At 38.3% G+C, this 21,612-nt stretch overlaps 1 long non-coding RNA gene across 3 annotated transcripts in view; it reads right to left on the reverse strand.

The window, feature by feature from the left end:
- Positions 1 to 17,291: 17,291 nt before the first annotated feature.
- The window catches only part of LOC129652637 (uncharacterized), a 62,929-nt gene continuing 58,608 nt past the window's right edge, over positions 17,292 to 21,612 (reverse strand). For all 3 annotated transcript variants that reach the window (XR_008714635.1, XR_008714637.1, XR_008714636.1), the window contains exons 3-4: positions 19,495 to 19,604; positions 17,292 to 17,422 (exon numbers count right to left, since the gene is read on the reverse strand). This is a non-coding gene — a long non-coding RNA (uncharacterized LOC129652637). The remainder of the gene's footprint in view (positions 17,423 to 19,494; positions 19,605 to 21,612) is intronic.

Here is a 21,612-nt window from a genome sequence, read left to right on the forward strand (position 1 = left end):
TAACTGATGCCCTATTAGACTGGGATTTATTTACCTTTGTATTTTTATTGCCTATAACTCTATATGGCTCTTGGCTTTAAATAAATATATCTTTGTGGACTGGGTGATTTTGTGATCATTAGAGCAAAGTCTTTCTATTTTTGAAAGTATTTGCTTTTGTTGGAGCCCATTCTGATCTCATTCTTCTTTAAAATCCTCTGTTTTTAGTTGATAGTACCTGGAATTATATTCTTATTCTTATCATGGGAGGATGATTGTACTCATATGGTGTTTATATGTACCAGATTCTGTTTTATCTGTCTATGTCTATTTATCATCTATATATATATACACATATATAAATATATATATATAATATTTATGCTTTGTTATATATATGTAATATATACATATGAATTATATACTTTCATTTAACATTTTTCATACCTACAGGTAAGTATTATTGCTATTTCAATTTTCTAAATGAGAAAAAACTGAGGCACATAGATATTAAGATGCTCACCTGAAGTTGCAAAGTAAATTGCAAAACCAAGGTTATAAAATCAGCTAATCTAGTTGCTCATGCCTTTAACCAGTACTTTATACTGCCTCTTTTTGGACTAGATATTTATTTATAAGTTTTCTAATTATCCCCTACAATAATTCTATAATATTGCTAGTATTATGTCTTTTTAGTCAATGAGAAAATAGAGACTCAGAGAAGTCAGATAACTCACCATCAAATCTCACATCTATCCACTGTTAGAATGTGTGTAACTACATCTTTTAACTCAATATCCAATATGTATTCTATGCTATATAATGTAATTACCATTTTTGTTTCAAAAATTTTGGCTTGTTTCCTCCAAGTGGAATTTAAAATTCTTGTAGAAAAATCATACATGTAATATCAGTGCATTTTCCTGAGCATTGATCACAATTACTGGCATGTGAAATTAACATGAATTATTGTCCTATTATTTAATATTAAGTGGGACCTGGAGAAGTAATCCAGAGCCTGTGTATGCCAAAAACTGGAATATGAGCAAATTATAAATATAAGGATACAGGTATTCGAAGAGAATTTTAAATAAAATATAACTAGAGATTTAAAGAAAATTTATGGGTTTGCGTCATTATTCACACAGCATGAAATTGAGTGGTAATTTGGTGTTGTGGGTAAGAAAGGAGTCAAGAATCATGGGTTCTTTTTAAAATATTACTTTATATGATTTTCTTCACACAGCTTCTCAGTCTATGAAATAGGGATAATTTAAATGTCAAAAAGAAGAATCAAATTTTCCATTGAGTAACCTATACAGGGAAAGTGTTAGACAAATACCATTATTCATTAGCCATCTAACTTTTTCCTACCTGAATACCTTTTGCATCCATAAACCAGCAATACCAGTATCACTTTAGATCTTTTAAGAAAGGCAGAATCTCTAACCCCATCCTAGACCTATGAAATCAGAATCTGTAACTTGAACAAAGTCCCCAGGTAATTCACACACCCATTAAAGTTGAAGAAAGACTACTCTCACATTCAAGATAATTCACATCCCATTTTTAATTGATTTTTCCAATCTTTAAAAAACTCTACAAACCTCCCCTGATTTGTTCAATCTTTACTTTGTTCTTTAGCATATGTCTGGTCTTACCAAACATTTGTTTTTCTCATTGTAGCAAGAACAGCTAACGTGAGTACTTTGAGGCCAGAGCTATGTAGTGTTCTTATTTTATATCCCCTACTATGATTCACATAGTTGTTTAATGAATTTTTATAAATTAATTTTTAGTTTAACTCATTAACTTACTATCTATGTTACACTGGACATCTCAATTCATGTCTTGAGCTCAATTTGAAACTCAATGAAAGGAGTGAATCAGATGATTTTTTAGGTCTCTTTTGGTCTATTTTTGGTTTTCCTATTGCCTATTATAAAAAGAAAACAAAGAAGGTACAAGATCAGACAAAAATGAGTACAATAAATTTGCAAAATCAAAACTATCCTGGAATATCCAAACATGTCATATAATATCACAACTCACAGAAGGGAACAGAAAAGTAGAATATGTGTCAAGGCTGGTCTGAAACTTGACCATGATATATTTCTACAAATAAGAATCCCTAACTGGTACGAGTAGTGAGTGGTTATATAAGCTGGAGAGGGAATGACTACACACTCCAGTATTCTTGCCTGGAGAATTCCACAGACAGAGGAGCCTGGTGGGCTACAGCCCATGGCGTCTCAAAGAGTTTGACATGACTGAAGAGTTGGACAGATTATGAAGACTTAAGCTTCAACTCCTATATAATTCCAACATCGGAATTAAAGCCAGGGGAACTACAACTACTAGAAATAGATAACCAGGTTGTATTACCCATAGAAATAGCGATCTCTATGGGTAATACACACAGACTAACACTAACACACACTAACACACACTAACACACAGACATCATAAAATCTTTCTTTCTTATTTTTATAAGAAAGAAAGTGAAGAGGAACTAAAAAGCCTCTTGATGAAAGTGAAAGAGGAGAGTGAAAAAGTTGGCTTAAAGCTCAACATTCAGAAAATGAAGATCATGGCATCCGTTCCCATCACTTCATGGGAAACAGATGGTGAAACAATCACTTTCTTCTTTCGTATTTTTCTTTTTATTTTAAAACCATGCTTTTGGCATTTGTCTTTTTCAATCCTTTTTAATACAATGGAACAAGGCAATTTAGTCTTAATATAAAACTATGAATTTAAAGAATCTTTCAGTTCAGTTCAGTTCAGTCGCTCAGTCGTTTCCGACGCTTTGCGACCCCATGAATCGCAGCACGCCAGGCCTCCCTGTCCATCACCAACTCCAGGAGTTCACTCAAACTCACATCCATCGAGTCCGTGATGCCATCCAGCCATCTCATCCTCTGTTGTCCCCTTCTCCTCCTGCCCCCAATCCCTCCCAGCATCAGAGTCCTTTCCAATAAGTCAACTCTTTGCATGAGGTGGCCAAAGTACTGGAGTTTCAGCTTTAGCATCATTCCTTCCAAAGAAATCCCTGGGGTGATATCCTTTAAAATGGACTAGTTGGATCTCCTTGCAATCCAAGGGACTCTCAACAGTCTTCTCCAACACCACAGTTTAAAAGCATCCATTCTTCAGCGCTCAGTTTTCTTCACAGTCCAACTCTCACATCCATACATGACCACAGGAAAAACCATAGCCTTGACTAGACAGAGCTTTGTTGGTAAAGTAATGTCTCTGCTTTTGAATATGCTATCTAGGTTGGTCATAACTTTCCTTCCAAGGAGTAAGCGTCTTTTAATTTCATGGCTGCGATCACCATCTGCAGTGATTTTGGAGCCCAGAAAAATAAAATCTGACACTGTTTCCCCATCTATTTCCCATGAAGTGATGGGACCAGATGCCATGATCTTCGTTTTCTGAATGTTGAGCTTTAAGCCAACTTTTTCACTCTCCACTTTCACTTTCATCAAGAGGCTTTTGAGTTCCTCTTCACCTTCTGCCGTAAGGGTGGTGTCATCTGCATATCTGAGGTTATTGATATTTCTCCCAGCAATCTTGATTCCAGCTTGTGCTTCTTCCAGTCCAGCGTTTCTCATGATGTACTCTGCATATAAGTTAAATAAGCAGGGTGACAATATACAGCCTTGACGTACTCCTTTTCCGATTTGGAACCAGTCTGTTGTTCCATGTCCAGTTCTAACTGTTGCTTCCTGATCTGCATACAGATTTCTCAAGAGGCAGGTCAGGTGGTCTGGTATTCCCATCTCTTTCAGAATTTTCCACAGTTGATTGTGATCCACACAAAGGCGTTGGCATAGTCAATAAAGCAGAAATAGATGTTTTTCTGGAACTCTCTTGCTTTTTCCATGATCCAGCGGATGTTGGCAATTTGATCTCTGGTTCCTCTGCCTTTTCTAAAACCAGCTTGAACATCAGGAAGTTCACGGATCCTTTGAAATGTTCATTAGCACACTACATTTATGGTCAACCACCCAGTGAGCTTTGAGTGCCCACCATAAACCAAGCACAGTCACGGGCTCCTGTGAGAGAGAGGAAATCCAGCATAACACACAGCTCCTATCTAAGAATTATTTCTCCTCCAAAGTCCCCATTCCAAACATCATTCCTTGTGTTCCTCAAGGTCAATTAAGTGCCTCAAGCATAATCTTCTAAACTAAACTTCTTATTGCCACTTTTCCCCTAAATCCAGCTACCACAAATTAATGACTAAATAAATAAACCCAAATTCTGAATTTATGTTTTTTTTTTAATTGGAAAATGACTTTATGTCATATCTAGAAGCCTAAGCCAGAAGCATCAGAGTTTATTGTAGTGAGGGCTGGGGAAACTTTGGCATTCTGTAGAGAAGATGGTTGTTGAAAGGAAGCCATGTACAAGTCTCCATCTCTACTATGACATTGGTTATAATTAAATACATATGCAAACAACTGATTTCTTTCAGATGGCAAGAGGAAGTGCTTTATATTTTTGCTTGGAAAGTTTTTTTTTTTTTTTAATGTTGCTATTACAATTAGCTTTTAATTAAAATTAGAGGAAGATTAGGGCTGCAATGCATATAAGATGACTGAAATAAAATATTTTGTAAGCATTTTAACATAATGGAATGAATTCAAGTTTGGTTAATGGGTTTGCAACTTGGTTCCAAAATTATTAGCTGTGTGACTTCTACAAGATACTCAATGTTTCTCAAGTTTCTTCCAATTCTTTATTTGTGAAACTAGTATGACAATACAGCACATATTCAATAGAATTAAATGCATCATTGGTATGAACCATGTAGCAGAAAGTTGCACTAATAGTGTGCATGCTTGATAAGTGGCACATAATGTTCATATGATCATGGTTATCAACAGCCCTCCTTCTAGTTGGAAGCAGCAGAAGCCTATACGACTGGATTGCATTGGAAAAAAATGGAATTTTCAAGTCTCTTATCCTTGAGTTGAAGTCAAAAAGCTCTATCCAGATCTTGTTTGCTTCTCTGTGAAACTCCCCTTTATTTCTCAATCTTGTTTTCTTCCTCCTTTCATCTTAGCCACTGCTGCTGGGCCAAGACATGCCTTCTCTCCCACACAAACACTGAGATATTTGAAGAGACATCCTAAGGATACGTGTTGAAGTGATAACCCACTTATCATCTGATCTAGTCTTTTAGGACATCAAAGGATATCAACAGCTGAGGACATCAACTGTTTTCTCCATTTCAATTGATAGTAATAGGTCTCCAGTGGCACACATAGATAGCATGGGCAATGGATGCTTGAATTAAACATGAAAGTTAAATGTACAAATGGACGGGATAGGACTCTAACTTAGTAATAGTAGTGTAGCGTTAGTCCCTCAGTTGTGCCCAACTCTTTGTGACCCCATGGACTGTAGCCCATCAGTGTCCTCTGTCCATGGGATTCTCCAGGCAGGAATATGGAGTGGGTTGCCATCCCCTTCAAGAGTAAAGTGGGGGTGAGAACAGAGAATTGCTAATTCTTGACAGAGATGGATTTTATCTTAACTGTAAAAGTATCCTTGATTCATGAATAGATAGTATCTAGCAGCAGCAGCAGCAGAGAGATTGAGCATTGTTTTTCAATGTAACCTGGGTTTGAAATTGGCAAAAACATAACTAATATTACTTTTTTAAATAAAAGAGAGCAGTGAGGTAATAAAAAGAGATATATAGATTTAAGCACATCCTATAATTATGCCTGCTGTTTTAAAAGTCAAAATAAATCTCAAGAAATAATAGTAAAAGAGAAAAAAGAGAAATCTGAAGAAGCATGTCTGTGAGGAGTGTGAGCTATGCTCACCAAAGGCATTTTCTAAGATGCTGCTTTTTGTTCAAAGGCAAATAATATACACAAAAAACCTGTAATTAAAGACAGTCAAAATATTAAAGCAGAAATTGATCTTGATTCAGTATGTTACCTTAAATAGAGGTAGCTATTGGTTAACTATGGAAGTATCAACTGGGAAAAAAATGCATAAAAAGTTGCAAGTTATGTTTTATTTGGTGATCCTACTGAGGACTGTCCCCTGGGGACAGACTGTCAGATCACTGCGCTCTGAGGAACTGTTCCAAAGAGATAAAGCAGGAGCCAGGATACTAGGAAATTTTGCTGAAAACAAAACCAAACCAAAAACATGTGGTTGAACATCAAAAGATTATTGTTAGTCACAAAAACAGAAATCTCAAGTTAATGATTTGAGGGTTTTGTTTTATTTTGTTTTATAATGTGTGGGAAGATGCAAAAGTCTGGCCTCATTGAAATTATTCCTTTGATATGCATCTTACTTATCTAAGGCCTCTACCCTGCTTTTCCCTATCCTGAATCCTTCTCAGGCTACACCATCTGAGTCTGGGGTGGCTATAGTGGCTGAGATGGACAATGTTTTTCATTTACTAAATGGCAGGTAGCATTATATTTTTGTCCACAGTAAGAAGTAAGAAAATATCGTCTTTTTTATTCCTAAACTGAACTATGACCATCTTTATCTTCATAGAAGTTATTCTCTATGAAGCATATCCTCTGTCCAGTGATCACTCTCAGGGTCATTTCTGATGCATGGACCAAGTATCAAAACATCTTTCATTTCTCTTTCTTAAGACCAAAGGACTGCTTCCTCCCTTCCCTTTTCTGGAATCTTCCATTTATCTTAAGTGAGAATATGGACAATTGTGGGAATTGTTCAAGGTAGGTGCCGAGCATTATGTTTGTTATATATTCATTATTCTTAAATCCTTTACAGGAAAGCTATGACAAACCTAGATAATGCATTATAAAGCCTTTGCTAACAGAGGTTCATATAGTCAAAGCTATGTTTGTTTGTTTTTTCCAGTAGTCACATATGGATGTGAAACTTGGACTATAGAGAAGGCTGAGTGCTGAAGAATTGATGTCTTTGAATTTTAGTGTGGGAGAAGACTCTTGAGAACCCCTGGGTCAGGTCAAACCAGTCAATCCTAAAGGAAATTAACCCTGAATATTCACTGGAAGGGACTGACACTGAAGCTGAAGCTTCAACACTTTGACCACCTGATGCAGAGTCAACTCACTGGAAAAGACCCTTAGGCTGGGAAAGATTGACGGCAAAAGGAGAAGAGGGTGGCAGAGAATAAGGTGGTTAGATATCATCACTGACTTAATGGACATAAATGTGAGCAAACTTTGGGAAATAGTGAAGGACAGGGACACCTGGAATGCTATAGTTCCCGGTTTGCAAGAGTCAGACATGACTAAGTGACTGAACAACAACAGCTCTTAAATCCATCCCAGAAATCTATATATTCCCATCTGCCATTCACAGGTTTAGATTAGACAATACATGCAAAATGATCAATATGGTTCTGGGGACAGAGTAAGTACTCAAAACCACCAGCTGCAATTATTTTTAATTATTATTAGTATTATTTGTGTGTGTGTGTGTAGAGATGAGAATACCTCACATTGGTGAGACCACAGAGCTGACTCTTCATTGGAGCTAAACACTGCCTTTCCCTTTGGCCAAGATTTTCCTAATATAACAAAGCTAGATGTTTTGAGTGTTCTGACCTAAGTTTTTCCAAATAATCCTAATTAGAAAATGTTACAACTTTCATAAATTAAACATAAAACACAATTTGCAGCACAGAGTTATTTGAAAAAAGTATCTTAGAATGTATTATGCAATGGAGAAATGAGCTACATATCCTATGGTTTTTTTTTTTTTTTAAAGAATCTCATAAATTGGTGAAAGAAACACTTAATTTGCATAATCATGTGTTTTCCCTAATTGACCACACAATTACTACAACTATATGTAACCAATATAGATATGATGAATGAATTTCAAATAAAGGTTGAAATGTCAATGTGTTGTATGTTTCCTATTCCTGTAGTAATAGATCAGCACAGGTTTAATGACTTAATATTGTTGCAAAAACCAGTAGTTGAGAAACCAAGCACCACAATTGGAGAGTTGGAGAACTCAGGTTTATTATGCCGGTGGGCCCAGAGGAGTTAACACACCAAGCTCTGAGCCCCAAACAAAGGGGTTACAGAGTTTTTGTAGACGGACTATAGTGGGCAACACTAGCTGCTAATAGGCTAATTTAAACTAAGAGGTTTCGGGCACACGGAAACAACAGTCAAGATGGGGAGGGGGATGCCTGACCTTTACATGGACAGGCATGATTAAACCCTGCAGGTTTGCAGGGGCTGGGCAGTTGCAAAGAGCAGGACAAGGGTGAGTGAGATAAACTCCAGTTCCTAGTATTGCAAGTCCCCACTTTCTGAGACTGCCTGACCTACATGATCCAGACATTGCAAGGAGCAAGCTGAGTTACAGAGGCAGAACAAGCAGGAGGTTATGTAAAAGTTTAACTTTTCTTCTTCAATATAATGCAAATTTATTCTATCAAATACTGGTAGGTCAGAAGTCTAAAATTAAAATTTTATCAGGGCTGTGTTCCTTGTTGAGGTGTCATGGGAGAATCTGCTTCCTTATGTCCTCTGGTTTCTAGAGGCTGACTGCATTCTTTGGCTTATTGCCCCTGCCCTCATCTTTGAAGCATGTCACTTTGACTTCTGTATCCGTTGTCCGAACTTCCTTCTTCTTCCTTCAGCCCTCTTGCCTCTCTGTCATAAGCATCTTTGTGATTACACTGAGCTCATCTAGATTAATCTAGGATATTCTTTCCATTTCAAGATTCATAACTCACATCAGTCAAGTCCCTTTTACCACATATGATAACATATTCATAGGTTCTGTAGATTAGGGTGTGGATATTTTTGCAGGGGTCATTATCCTGTCTCTCACATATGCTAAATTATAATCTCTGAGATTGCTGTGCTCGAGGATGATTGGGGTTCTCTTGAAAAGGTTATTTGGAGAGTAGGATTGAACAGAGAGGGATGTGTTAAACCAGGATGTAGTTGCAACAGAGGCTCCAGCTGATTCTAGAGGAGCTTGGGAGTTGGGCTGGCTCTTCAGAGAGGACCTGAATCAAAGCAGGGAGGCTTTGCAAATTCATTTGTCATTTCCCCAAGTTTCTCACAGTGTGTATAACTTCCTTGATCTATGACTATTTCTCCCAGGGTCCTTTCATGCTCAGTCGCTAGGTCCTGTCTGACTCTGTGACTCCATGGTGTGTAGCCTGTCAGGCTCCTCTCTCCACAGGATTTTCCAGGCAAGAATACTGGAGTGGGTTACATTTTCCTCTGCCAGGGGATCTGCCTGACCCAGAGATTGAACCTGCATCTCTTGAGAGTCACTCAGTTGTGTCCCATTCTTTGTGACCTCATGGACTATACAGTCCATGGGATTCTCCAGGCCAGAATACTGGAGTGGGTAGTCTTTCCCTTCTCCAGAGAATCTTCCCAACCCAGGGATCAAACCCAGGTCTCCTGTGTTGCAGGCAGATTCTTTACCAGCTAAACCACAAGGGAAGCCCAGGAATATTGGAGTGCATAGCCTATCCCTTTCACAGCTTGGTCTTCCTGACCCAGGAATCAAACCAGGGTTTCCTGCATTGCAGGCAGATTCTTTACCAACAGAGCTATGAGGGAAGCCCTGCATCTCTATGTCTCCTGCAAATCGGTAGGCGGATTCTCTACCACTGAACCATCTGGGAAGCCCTCTCCCAGAGTCTTTTGCCAAGCTGTTTAATTTTGTATAGTGGAGGGATGCACCTGTATCAATAAATATTTGTAGATAAGCTTTTCCTCATCTAAACTAGATGCTCCACCCTCCCCAAGGCATCACATCTTCAGAATCCATACAGTCTCCTGGTTCAGGTTAGTTAGACATTCGGGCTCTTTAGGTGTTAATCCCTTTCTTCCTATAGAAAGAGCACTTCACTGGTCAAATTATACTGTAATTCAATCCAAGTTGTTGGCTTGGTAGCCAGAAGGCAAGGTGGTGGTAAATCCTGAAGTAAGTATCTGTTGTTTTGTAAGACAAAGATTTCTACTTCATCTTCAAGCAATGAGAGAGCACCGCCTTTAACATATACAGCTGGGCCACTTCTGTAAGCCCAGAAGTTTCAGTGGAATGTGAAGGCATAGAGTTTGCATGTAGATCAACCCAGATGTTCTCATTCTAATTTTTTTTTTAATCTCACTTCTCCCTATTCAAGGTCCAGACTTTGGCTCAGCAGACTTGCTGTGTATGAGAATTTAGTAATTTTTGTAGCTCTATGACCCGTTTCATTGGTTCCTGGACCTGAGCCTTAACTTTGTCTGCCCTCCAGGTGCAGCAGATGAGAATCTTTTTATACGCTGCCAAGGAGGTTCTCTGGCTTTGACAGTTTGCCTTTAATTGGTGATTTAAAATCTCTAGTCTTTCATTATCTTTTCCAATCCATCAATAGCACCCAGCAGGAGCCATTCAATTGCACAGTCCTTATAATTGGTACTCCCTCAAACCTTCCAAAGGCCCAGTCTATTGTACCAGTCATCACACTACCTTCCAAAACTCCAGTTCATCACATTTTAACAATGCCAAGGGCTAAAGTACCTCACGCATCACTTCTTCACCCAGGGCCTGGAGGGTGATCAACTTCAAAAATCTCATTTTAAAGTCTAATTCTTAGGACCATTTCAAATACAGTCATCCTAAACTGTTTCCCAGCAAATAGACTATTAGGCAGATAATTGTGTACAAGAGGTTTATTGGAGAGTGTTTGGGAAAATGCACCTGGATGGAAGACACAGAAGTAGGTGTAGGGAGAGAGAGACATTGAACAAAGATGTAATTGTGTCAAAGCCCTCAGAATATTCCATGGGAACTCTTGAGCCAGGGTAGCTCTTCAAAGCAATCTTGAATTAAGACCAGTAGGTCAGAATTCTGTATTGCCTTTATCAACCAGTCACCAGATGCGGTCTTCCTCCGAGGAAGAGACATATCCTTCACCAAGCAGGGCCCCTGGCACAAAGTCTTTCTCTGACCCTCATTTCTTTGATTATAGAAAACAGCCTTCATTCAACCTCCATGACCTTCCCTGAGTTCCAAGGGGGCAGATTCAAGCAGTTGTTAATTAGGGAAGGGAGGTGATATGAGAGCAGGGAGGAACAAATAGTCAAGATAAACAACAGTGCAGCCTTGAGGCAAGGTCTTAGTTCCCCATCAAGGATACATACAATACCTTTGAGCTGTTTTGCAGATACTGAAAACTCCTCCAGGTGGGAGAAGTTAATGATTAATGATAGCATGTTGTCCACAAGCAGAAAGACCCCAGACCAGGTGCACCCTGAAGGTCGATGGTGCTGGCTCCCACTTAACTCGCCATCAACCAATCAGAAGAATGTTCGTGAGCTGATCACGTCCTCTTTGAACCATTACTATAAAACTTACTACCCTCTCTAAATGGGGACACACGCATGTAGGACATTAGCCCATGGTGGCTCCCTTTGCCTTAGCAAAGCAATAAAGCTGTTCTTTTCTACTTCACCCCAACCTCTGTCTCCAAGATTTAATTTGGTGTTGGTGTACAGGGCCTCTCGGGAGGCATTAGTGGTAAAGAACCTGCCTGCCAATGCAGAAGACTTAAGGGATGCAAGTTCACCCCCTAGGTCAGGAAGATCCCCAGGAGGAGGTTATGGCAACCCACTCCAGTATTTTTGTCTGGAGAATCCCATGAACTGAGGAGCCTGGTGGGCTACAATCCATAGGGTCGCAAAGAGTTGGACAAGACTGAAGTGACTTAGCATGCACACACGTACAGAGCCCAGATTCATCTTCAATACAACACACTTCAGCTGAAGGCGATTCCTGGAGAATTCAGATGTGAGAATTTAAACCCAATTTTCATCAGTTCAGTTCAGTCACTCAGTCGTGTCCAACTCTGTGACCCCATGAACCACAGCACGCCAGGCTTCCTTGTCCATCACCAACTCCCAGAGTCCACCCAAACCCATGTCCATTGAGTCAGTGATGCCATCCAACCATCTTATCCTTTGTCGTCCCCTTCTCCTCCTGCCCTCAATCTTTCCCAGCATCAGGGTCTTGCAGCCCATAATTATTAAGATGGAATATTGCTTTAAAAAGTGCCTCCATTCTTAAGTGGGGATCTGGGCAACAAAACACAGTATCAGCAAAAGGAAACAATGAAATAGAAATCCTCTTCAGTGCTTCAAAACTGGTTATATAGTATGGTAGAAAAAAATCATAGACTTGAGCTGTACAAATATAGGTAGAAACCCGATTTTCATCAGTAAGTTAACACTTGTAAACTTCATGATCAAAGGAGATTATGCTTAAAAATACCTTCAATTCCAGTTCTTCATACTGTGATCACAGTCACTTAGATTTATGTATCAAACATGTAATGAGCATCTTACTAGGCACTCTGTTAAGACAGGAAGATGAAGATGACCAAGCCCTAAACTTTGTTCTAAAAGAATTCGTAGTTGCATATGTTTTCACACAGCATTATGTAAATACTGTAGATCAAAAAACATATTCCTTTTTTTGAAACTTAAAGACTTAATGTTAGTTATTGTAAATATATTCTGACATAAATAACATAGCACCACTATTTATTGTCAAGAAATAAGAAAATACATGTAGGAACTGGAAAATGTGTAACTTTTAAAACTCTGAAATGTTAAAACAAAACAATAGGACAAGAAATAAACAAGCTGTGTCTTCTGTATCCTAGGTTTGTTGCAAAGACAGAAAGATAAGGCAGAGTAGAGCCTCAGAGAAGTAGAAAATAGCAATGTTCATGCCAGGTGCTGGTAAGGATATGCACAAACTCTCTTTGATGATCACAGTTTTAAGATATTAGAACAAATAGTGAACTATGTTTTATGTGTTAAATCTCCATTTCATAAACAAAATGCTCATTCTATCATTCCCTGATAGATTTGAAGTTCATAAAGGCAGGAACCACATCTCTCTTGTTCACTATTATGTCTGCAACATAGTATCTTTCATATAATAGGCATCCACTATGCACTTAATGTGGAGAAGGCAATGGCAACCCACTCCAGTACTCTTGCCTGGCAAATCCCATGGACAGAGGAGCCTGGTGGGCTGCAGTCCATGGGGTCACTAGGAGTCGGACATGACTGAGCGACTTCACTTTCCCTTTTCACTTTCATGCACTGGAAAAGGAAATGGCAACCCACTCCAGTGTTCTTGCCTGGAGAATCCCAGGGACAGGGGAGCCTGGTGGGCTGCTGTCTCTGGGGTTGCAGAGTCGGACACGACTGAAGCGATTTAGCAGCTGCAGCAGCAGCATGAACTTAATGAATAAAGGATTTATGGTATATCAGAATTAAAGGTAAATATGAACCTTATGTTTTAATATCGATCATATTTTTATTAATCCCTTACGTCCCTGAAATCTGCCTCATACATGCCCAGTGTTACTTCACAGAGTGATATTAAAATTATTGCAATTTCATAGTAAGATAAAATAGGATGCTGCTGCTGAAAATAGGATAGTCATGTCTTAAACTCTAGTAAAGTCTTCTTGAATATTTATTAATTTTTAAAAATACATTAGAATAATGAAGTTAATTGAGGCATGCCACTTGTTAGATCGACCAAAATGCTAAGCATTTGGCCTCATCCTGAATTAATACTTTGATATTTTGAATGATTCCTCTAGGAAAAAAGGCAAAGAAAATTAAGACAATTGTATAGAATAAAAAGACAAAAGCTAATGAAGAAATCCGTATCAAGTTCCATAAGCATCAGACTCAGACCCATGCTCAAATAGACACAGCAGTCTAAGGAAGAGGCTTTGAACAAGATATTCTGCCCTAAATAACATTATATTTTAATCAACAAGGATAAAAAAAAATGTAACCAGGCTTGTGATGAAATAAAGTACAACATCTCAATAGTTTGAGGAAAAACTCTAGGAACACACTTATCCTTTACGAAATGGGAATATTCTCATCAGATTTTCACAGTGCCTGCATCAAATAGCCATGGAAAGCCAAAAAAACAAAACGTGCTATGTAACTAGAGTCAGATTAAACACAGGGTACCAGCTGGGACATATGAAGTCCACAAACATATGAGTCCAAAGATATGAAGTCAGAAGATCTTAACTTAAATGTTGCCCCAACTCCCTGGGGCACCCACGCCCACAGCCCCCATTCACCAGCTTGTAATATGGGGCTGGAAGAAAACAGCATCTCTGTGCCTCACCCTCCTTTTGCTAACATGTAATGAACCACACCATCAAAGGCAGAAGACTATTACAAAGAGCACAGGAGATAATGGACTCACCAAAGCTCCTCGAAAATCATATACCTGCAAGTTATATGTATAATTATTGTGATGGCAGGTATTTCATATCTGCTCTGGAGGTCACATATTTCATATTTGCTCTGGTGAGGTCACAACTTGATGGCAAAAGCTCAGAATTAAATATAAGCCTGGCTAAGGGAAATCCAAGTATTTCAAGTGGAATAGTATCTATACAGAAATGAAGAAAAAGGCTCTCATATATATTTTTTAATTCACCATGTGATCTGAACCTTCTTTTTGCCATATTTTCTCTGTATTTGTTATATTTCTTGTGATTTCAGAATGCTAATAACTGCAAAGCTTTGTATAAAAAGGAGTCCAATAGCACTGTTACATTGGAACAGATATGCTTTAGACCAAAGTGGTTGAGAGCATTAATGAAATAAAATACAATTATGCAGCTAAATTATGCCTTGAATTATTGATGCAATATTGACTCATTTAGCATCTCTCACAACGAATAGGCAGAATTTACACTTACAGGTTAATATACCCTACCCAAGAAAGAAATGCACAGCAGCTCAACCTATAAATTCAGTAATTTTACAACCCTATGTTTTATTAAAATCCATTTAGGTCCCTTCAGAAGTACAAGGTCAAGGAAAAACCAAAAAAGGTGTTCCACACTAGTTTAAACAAATACAGAAACATTGCTGACTATGTAACATTTATCATTTTAATTACCAACATCCATTTTCTGTTAATTCTCTCTAATGTAGAGATGTGGTTAAACAATAGAAACTGTTAATAGCTCATGGACTTTTTGGCCTCAATTATCTCTCCCTACAAGGACTGGCTTTGTTTTAGCTGAAAAATTGCTACATTTACTACATATCTGAGACATGCAGAAAACCCAGAGATGTATTTAAACACTAATGAGTCCAAGGATTGTGTTGTATATAGAGTAAGCAATTGGTAGCTGTGTTGGTTGTTTTTAAACTACAGATGACTCTCATGTTCTTCATTTTTAAAGTGCATATATTATTTGCTTTTGCATATTTTCTCTTCTTCATAGCTAGTTAGCACCTTAATATACAGCCTCTCTCTTATTTGTGAATGCCCTGGAGATTCTAAATCCAGAGAAATATTAATATGTACAGTAAACTACTTAAAGCATTCAGATTATTAGTTGCTGAGTGAAATTAAAGATACTACTGTAATGTAATAGTAGCCTAAATATCAAGCTAATGCAATCTTTACTTCATATATAAATGTAATAAATATTGCCACAAAGAGTGGCAGTGAATATCCACAAACAATGTCTTTTTGACCAAATATCTTTCTTTGGATAAATTGTCAGATAGTGAGGTTCTGAGTATTGGTAGCATTCAGCTAAAAATGTTGAACTTTACCAAGTTTTCAGGTAATTACTTTGAGTAAATAAGAGCTTCTGTGTTCTTAGATGTATAAGCAAGTGTTTGGAGTTTCTGACATTTCGAAGCAAATGCCTCAAACTTTCATAGAATTTTTAGGACTTGCTATTCTTCATTTTTAGTTTTTCTTAAAGGAAGCACATTTTGGCCAGACATTACTGTGTAAATTAGTCTTTGAAAGGGAAGAGTCAGATAAGAAAACATTGTTCCCTTAAAGGTATATATTCTGTATTCCACTGAAGGGTACCTTAAAACAGCAGAGTTAAGGTACAAATAAAGTGAAACAAATGTGTTTTAGTTAAGGAAAAACAAACATAATTTCTTAAATTTCATCATCCATTTTAGTCTCAGTCAATGTAAAAAAGGTCTTCGATCACAGCTGCTAGTATGGGTTGAGAATTCCGTGTTGTTCTGAGTACGTGGCATGCAGTCTGATGGAATAAATCTCTGACTTCTTGCATAGAATTAAGATCTTTGAGACAATTAAACATTAATAGCATCTCTTGATCATGATGGCTAATGAATGGTTTTGCATAGCTTAAATGTCTGTACTACATATGGAATGCATTCTGACTTCTAATCTGAAGGATTAAACCTAATCAGTCATAAAGCAGAAGACTGAGGCACTGTTTGTAAATTGTAAAAGTCCTATTCCCCTAATTTCTACCGTGTCCCCTGCGTTCCACTGCCATGCCCAATCAAACCCTAGTTCATTTAGATACCTCAGCCATCATTATGCCTGGAGAATAAATAACTTCTTCATCAGTGCTACCTCTGTATATCTGATCCATACTTCCACTTTTGACTTATTACACAAGAATGGAATATATTTGTGGAATATTTGTCATTTCCAACAGATTATGAACTCTGAAGACAGGATCTCTGTGTCTTAAATGACTTTGTATTGTCATAACAAGCATTATCCTTGTCATTTAGTAAACTTTTAACAGTTGTTTGCCATTATTATTAAAGCCTCACTAAATATTTGTTATTGAAAATTTTCTGTCATATAGCTGCTCATGTGAATCCTGATTCTTCAACTAACTAAACAAAAGGAATAAGGTTAATCATTTTTTAGGCTGTCTATAAGTCTAACATAATTGAAAAGGCATGGGGACTGTGAGAAGAGCATCTATAGCGAGGAAGAAGTAAAGGAGGAAGTTCACCCTAGGAACTTTGGATTGAAGAGTCCTTCTTTCTAGAATCTTCTTTCTATGATCTTGACATATATGGATATACTGTGCCATTTAGGTCTCTCTCATTGATCTTTTAAGAAAAGAGATAATCACTTTATCTCTTTAAAGTAATCACTTTATTATGCCACCTTATTTTAATTCCCTGTACCGTATTAATCATGGTCTTGTTATTTCTTTTATTATTTTTACATATATATTTATCTACTTCCTGTCTACTTTCCCACCATAATATAGAATCCATAAAACAAAGCTGCTTTTCGCTGCTCTTATGTCTAGAACACATCTTGGCTCATAATAAGAATTTAGTAAATATTCATTGAATGATTGTTTTGAAAAGTAAATTGCTTGCAAAACTTGGTAATTTTTTTGCTAATAGCAAGTTGCTTTAATATCTTTAACAAGCAAATGCCCCCTAAGAGTATGTTCCAAGACTCTCAGGTAAGAACAGCAGAATTAGCAAGTCAGGGTAAACAGAATTTATTGATCTCACAAAGTTATCTACTTGACTGAGAAAGGAAGGGACGAAAGTAATGAAGTTCAGAAGCATCTTCAGAGTGGAGAATGGCAATGCTTTGAGGGACAATCAGTGAAAACCTACAGGGAAATAAAGAGTAAAACAAATGTCTCCCCTGAAAGTAGATTAAATACAGTTATACATACGTGAGCAGACCCTTTTGACCAAATCAAATGAACATCAAGGTTGTTAAATTAATCAAACAGGGAGACCATTAGATTGAGGTGACTTTAATGCTGTAACGGCCTACTTAAGAAAACCTAAACCTGAGGCTAAAAATGCTTCACAGTTACAAAATCAAAATCTAAGAGCCACCCATCAGAAGAGCGCAGTAGATTTTCCCAAATAATGTAACTGATTAAGCTACAGACAAATGTTTCCTTGCCTTGTTTCTGCTGCTGCTAAGTTGCTTCAGTTGTGTCCAACTCTGTGCAACCACATAGAGCTTTGTCTCTACTTTTCTCTAGAAAAAAATCTTTCCCCTAGTTTCTGTCAGTGGACACTTGTAACCGCTTGTGGTTGACACTGCCTGATATAAATTGATCTGTTCTCAATTAAACTCTTAAAACTTGTAATGTGCTCAGTCTATCTTTTAACAAGGTCAATTTAAATGTGCTTTTGATAGTATAGTTTTCATATGGATTTGTATTTACCTATTAATATACAGCAGGGAAAACACTGTCAGTCCACCAGTTTTGATTCCTTTCCTCTGTGTGCCCACAGTCTATACTAGGTATAGTCTTGTGGTCTGGAGAGTGGGGTGTAGATAGACCTGTTTACCATGTCCAGACTTGTTCCTTAAAAATTATCAAGTGATCGGTCATACTTTCTCTCTTACATCTATCTCAGGGATGGCTCTGAGGTGCCATTGTATAGAAGCTGCTGCTGCTAAGTTGCTTCAGTCGTGTCCGACTGTGCGACCCCATAGACGGCAGCCCACCAGGCTCCCCCATCCCTGGGATTCTCCAGGCAAGAACACTGGAGTGGGTTGCCATTTCCTTCCCCAATGCATGAAAGTGAAAAGGGAAAGTGAAGTCGCTCAGTCGTGTCAGACTCTTAGCAACCCCATGGACTGCAGCCTACCAGGCTCCTCCATCCATGGGATTTTCCAGGCAAGAGTACTGGAGTGGGGTGCCATCGCCTTCTCCGATTGTATAGCAGGCTACCTACCAAATGCCCAGTGGGACTGGGACGTGAAGGAGAAATAAACACTGTCAAGCCACTGAAATGCTACTATAGCACAGGCTGACATGTACTGATCTTATTTCCCACTCACTCCTCCTCTCCCCATTTTTGAACTTTCTTCTCTATCATTCTATGGAAACCAGTGGTCAAGGTACCTTGTCTCCAGGTTGATCTGTTCAAGTGTGGGAATAAGGCTCAAGTCAAGGCCACTGAAATCCTACTTTAGGATTTTTTGATTGAGAATCTAAGGAAAAGTTTCAGACCCTCCACCGTGGTGAGGTTGGAACACATATAGGTGTGTAGTCTCTCTGAGAGACTGAAGCAGAAAGCCGAGAATGCAAAGTTGAACATTGTGGAAGCACTTGGTAGTACTGGCTTCACACATTCTGAAGGTCTAACTAAAACCTTACTTTTATACAATTTTCAGAAATTCGCCATTATTCTTCCAGTAAGTTCTCTTTTTGCCTAGCATATTTGGATTTGTTACTTAAAATCAAGAATTTCGTTACTTAAAGAATAAAAATTCATGTATAATACAGAGGTTGAGGAACATTATATTTTAGCAAATAGAATTACATGGGATTTGTCAAAACCTTTAGTACAGTTCTTTCCCACCCTTATTAACATGAATAAACTGGAACCATAAAGCACCACTACCCATTTTAGGATGCAGTTTCTCAAACAGGTGAAAACAGGGTCCACCAGCTATAGAACAAAAAGGACAGGAGAAATAAAGGAAATTTACCAAATACCCGACTAGTCTGCGCTAAAGTACTATGTCTCAACTTCTAGTGTATATATGAACTACCTAGAGGTTTTCTTAAAATGCAGATTTATATTCAAGTCTGGGACAGGGCTTGAGGGTGTGTATTTTTAAAATGCTCCCACATAATGCTAAACTTCTCCACTACCACAATTTGAGCAGCAAATTCTAGAGAGGATGGTATGCCCTCTTGTGACTCCTTACCTGTGTGTGACTCTGAGTAGGGACAGCTGGAACAGCTACGTACTGGTCCTTGAAAGCCTTCACGGGAGTCCTTGCATCCTCAGGTCAGAGTGACTGACATCATCTGGGAGCTAGAGGGAAATGCCACATTTCTACGTCTACCTCAATATATTAAATCAGAAACTCTGGGCAAGGGGCTCCAGAAACTGTATTTGTAAACACTGTAGAAAAACAATACGTTCTTAAAAGGTTAAAAATTTACGGTAACACTGGGCTGGGAGCTGACCAAGTATCTTCAGATAAACATCACTTATCTTTGGCTTTAGAAGCTTTGTTAAGACCAAGACAAACAGAGGCCAATCAAAGATGCTGAGAAAGCTAAGACAGCTGGAAAGAAACTTTAACCTTAAAATGTTTCTCAGTTCAGTTCAGTCGCTCAGTCATGTCCAACTCTTTGCAACCCCATGGACTGCAGCATGCCAGTCTTCCTTGTCCATTACCAATTCCTGAAATTTGTTCAAACTTATGTTCATTGAGTCGGTGATGCCATCCAACCATCTCATCCTCTGTCATCCCCTTCTCCTCCTGCCTTCAATGTTTCCCAGCATTAGGGTCTTTTCCAGTGAGTCAGTTCTTCACATCAGATGGCCAAAGTATTGGAGTTTCAGCTTTCTCATCAGTGCTTCCAGTGAATATTCAGGACTGATTTCCTTTAGGATTGGCTGGTTGGATCTCCTTGCAGTCCAAGGGACTCTCAAGAGTCTTCTCCAACATCACAGGTTAAAAGCATCAATTCTTCAATGCTCAGCTTTCTTTGTAGTCCAACTCTCACATCCATACATGACTACTGGAAAAGCCGTATCTTTGACTAGATGGACATTTGTTGGCAAAGTAATGTCTCAGATTTTTAATATGCTGTCTAGTTGGTCATAACTTTTCTTCCAAGGAGCAAGTGTCTTTTAATTTCATGGCTGCACTCACCATCTGCAGTGATTTTGGAGCCCAAGAAAATAAAATCTGTCACTATTTCCACTGTTTCCCCATCTATTTGCCATGAAGTGATGGGACCGGATGTCATGATCTTCGTTTTCTGAATGTTGAGTTTTAAGCCAACTTTTTGACTTTCCTCTTTCACTTTCATCAAGAAGCTCTTTAGTTCTTTGTCGCTTTCTGCCATAAGGGTAGTGTCATCTGCATATATGAGGTTATTGATATTTCTCCCAGCACTTCTGATTCTACTTTGTGCTTCATTCAGCCTGGCATTTTGTATGATGTATTCTGCATATAAGTTAGATAATCAGGGTGACAATGTACTCTTTTCCTGATTTGGAACCAGTCTGTTGTTCTATATCAGGTTCTAACTGTTACTTCCTGACTTGCATACAGATATCTCAGTGGGCAGGTCAGGTGGTCTGGTATTCATATCTCTTTCAGAATTTTCCACAGTTTATTGTGATCCACACAATCAAAGACTTTGGCATGGTCAATACAGCAGAAATAGATGTTTTTCTGGAACTCTCTTGCTTTTGCAATGATCAAATGGATGATGGCAATTTGAACTCTGGTTCCTCTGACTTTCGCAAACCCAGCTTGACCATATGGAAGTTCATGGTTCACATATTCCTGAAGCCTGGCTTGGAGAATTTTGAGCATTACCTTGCTAACAAGTGAGATGAGTGCAATTGTGTGGTAGTTTGAACATTCTTTGACATTACCCTTCTTTGGGATTGGAATGAAAACTGACCTTTTCCAGTCATTTCGCCATTGCTGAGTTTTCCAAATTTGCTGGCATATTGAGTACAGCACTTTAACAACATTATCTTTTAGGATTTGAAATAGCTCTACTGGAATTCCATCACCTCCACTAGCTTTGTTCATAGTGATGCTTCCTAAGGCCCATTTGAATTCACATTCCAGGATATCTGGCTCTAGGTGAGTGATCATACCATCATGGTTATCTGGGTCATGAAGATTTTTTTGTACAGTTTTTCTGAGTGTTCTTGCCACCTCTTCTTAGTATCTTCTGCTTCTGTTAGGTCCATACCATTTCTGTCCTTTATTGAGCCCATCTTTTCAGGAAATGTTCCCTTGGTGTCTCTAATTTTCTTGAAGATATCTCTAGCCTTTCCCATTCCATTG

Source organism: Bubalus kerabau, chromosome 5 (genome assembly GCF_029407905.1).
Source record: "Bubalus kerabau isolate K-KA32 ecotype Philippines breed swamp buffalo chromosome 5, PCC_UOA_SB_1v2, whole genome shotgun sequence".
Classification (NCBI taxonomy): Eukaryota; Metazoa; Chordata; class Mammalia; order Artiodactyla; family Bovidae; genus Bubalus; species Bubalus kerabau.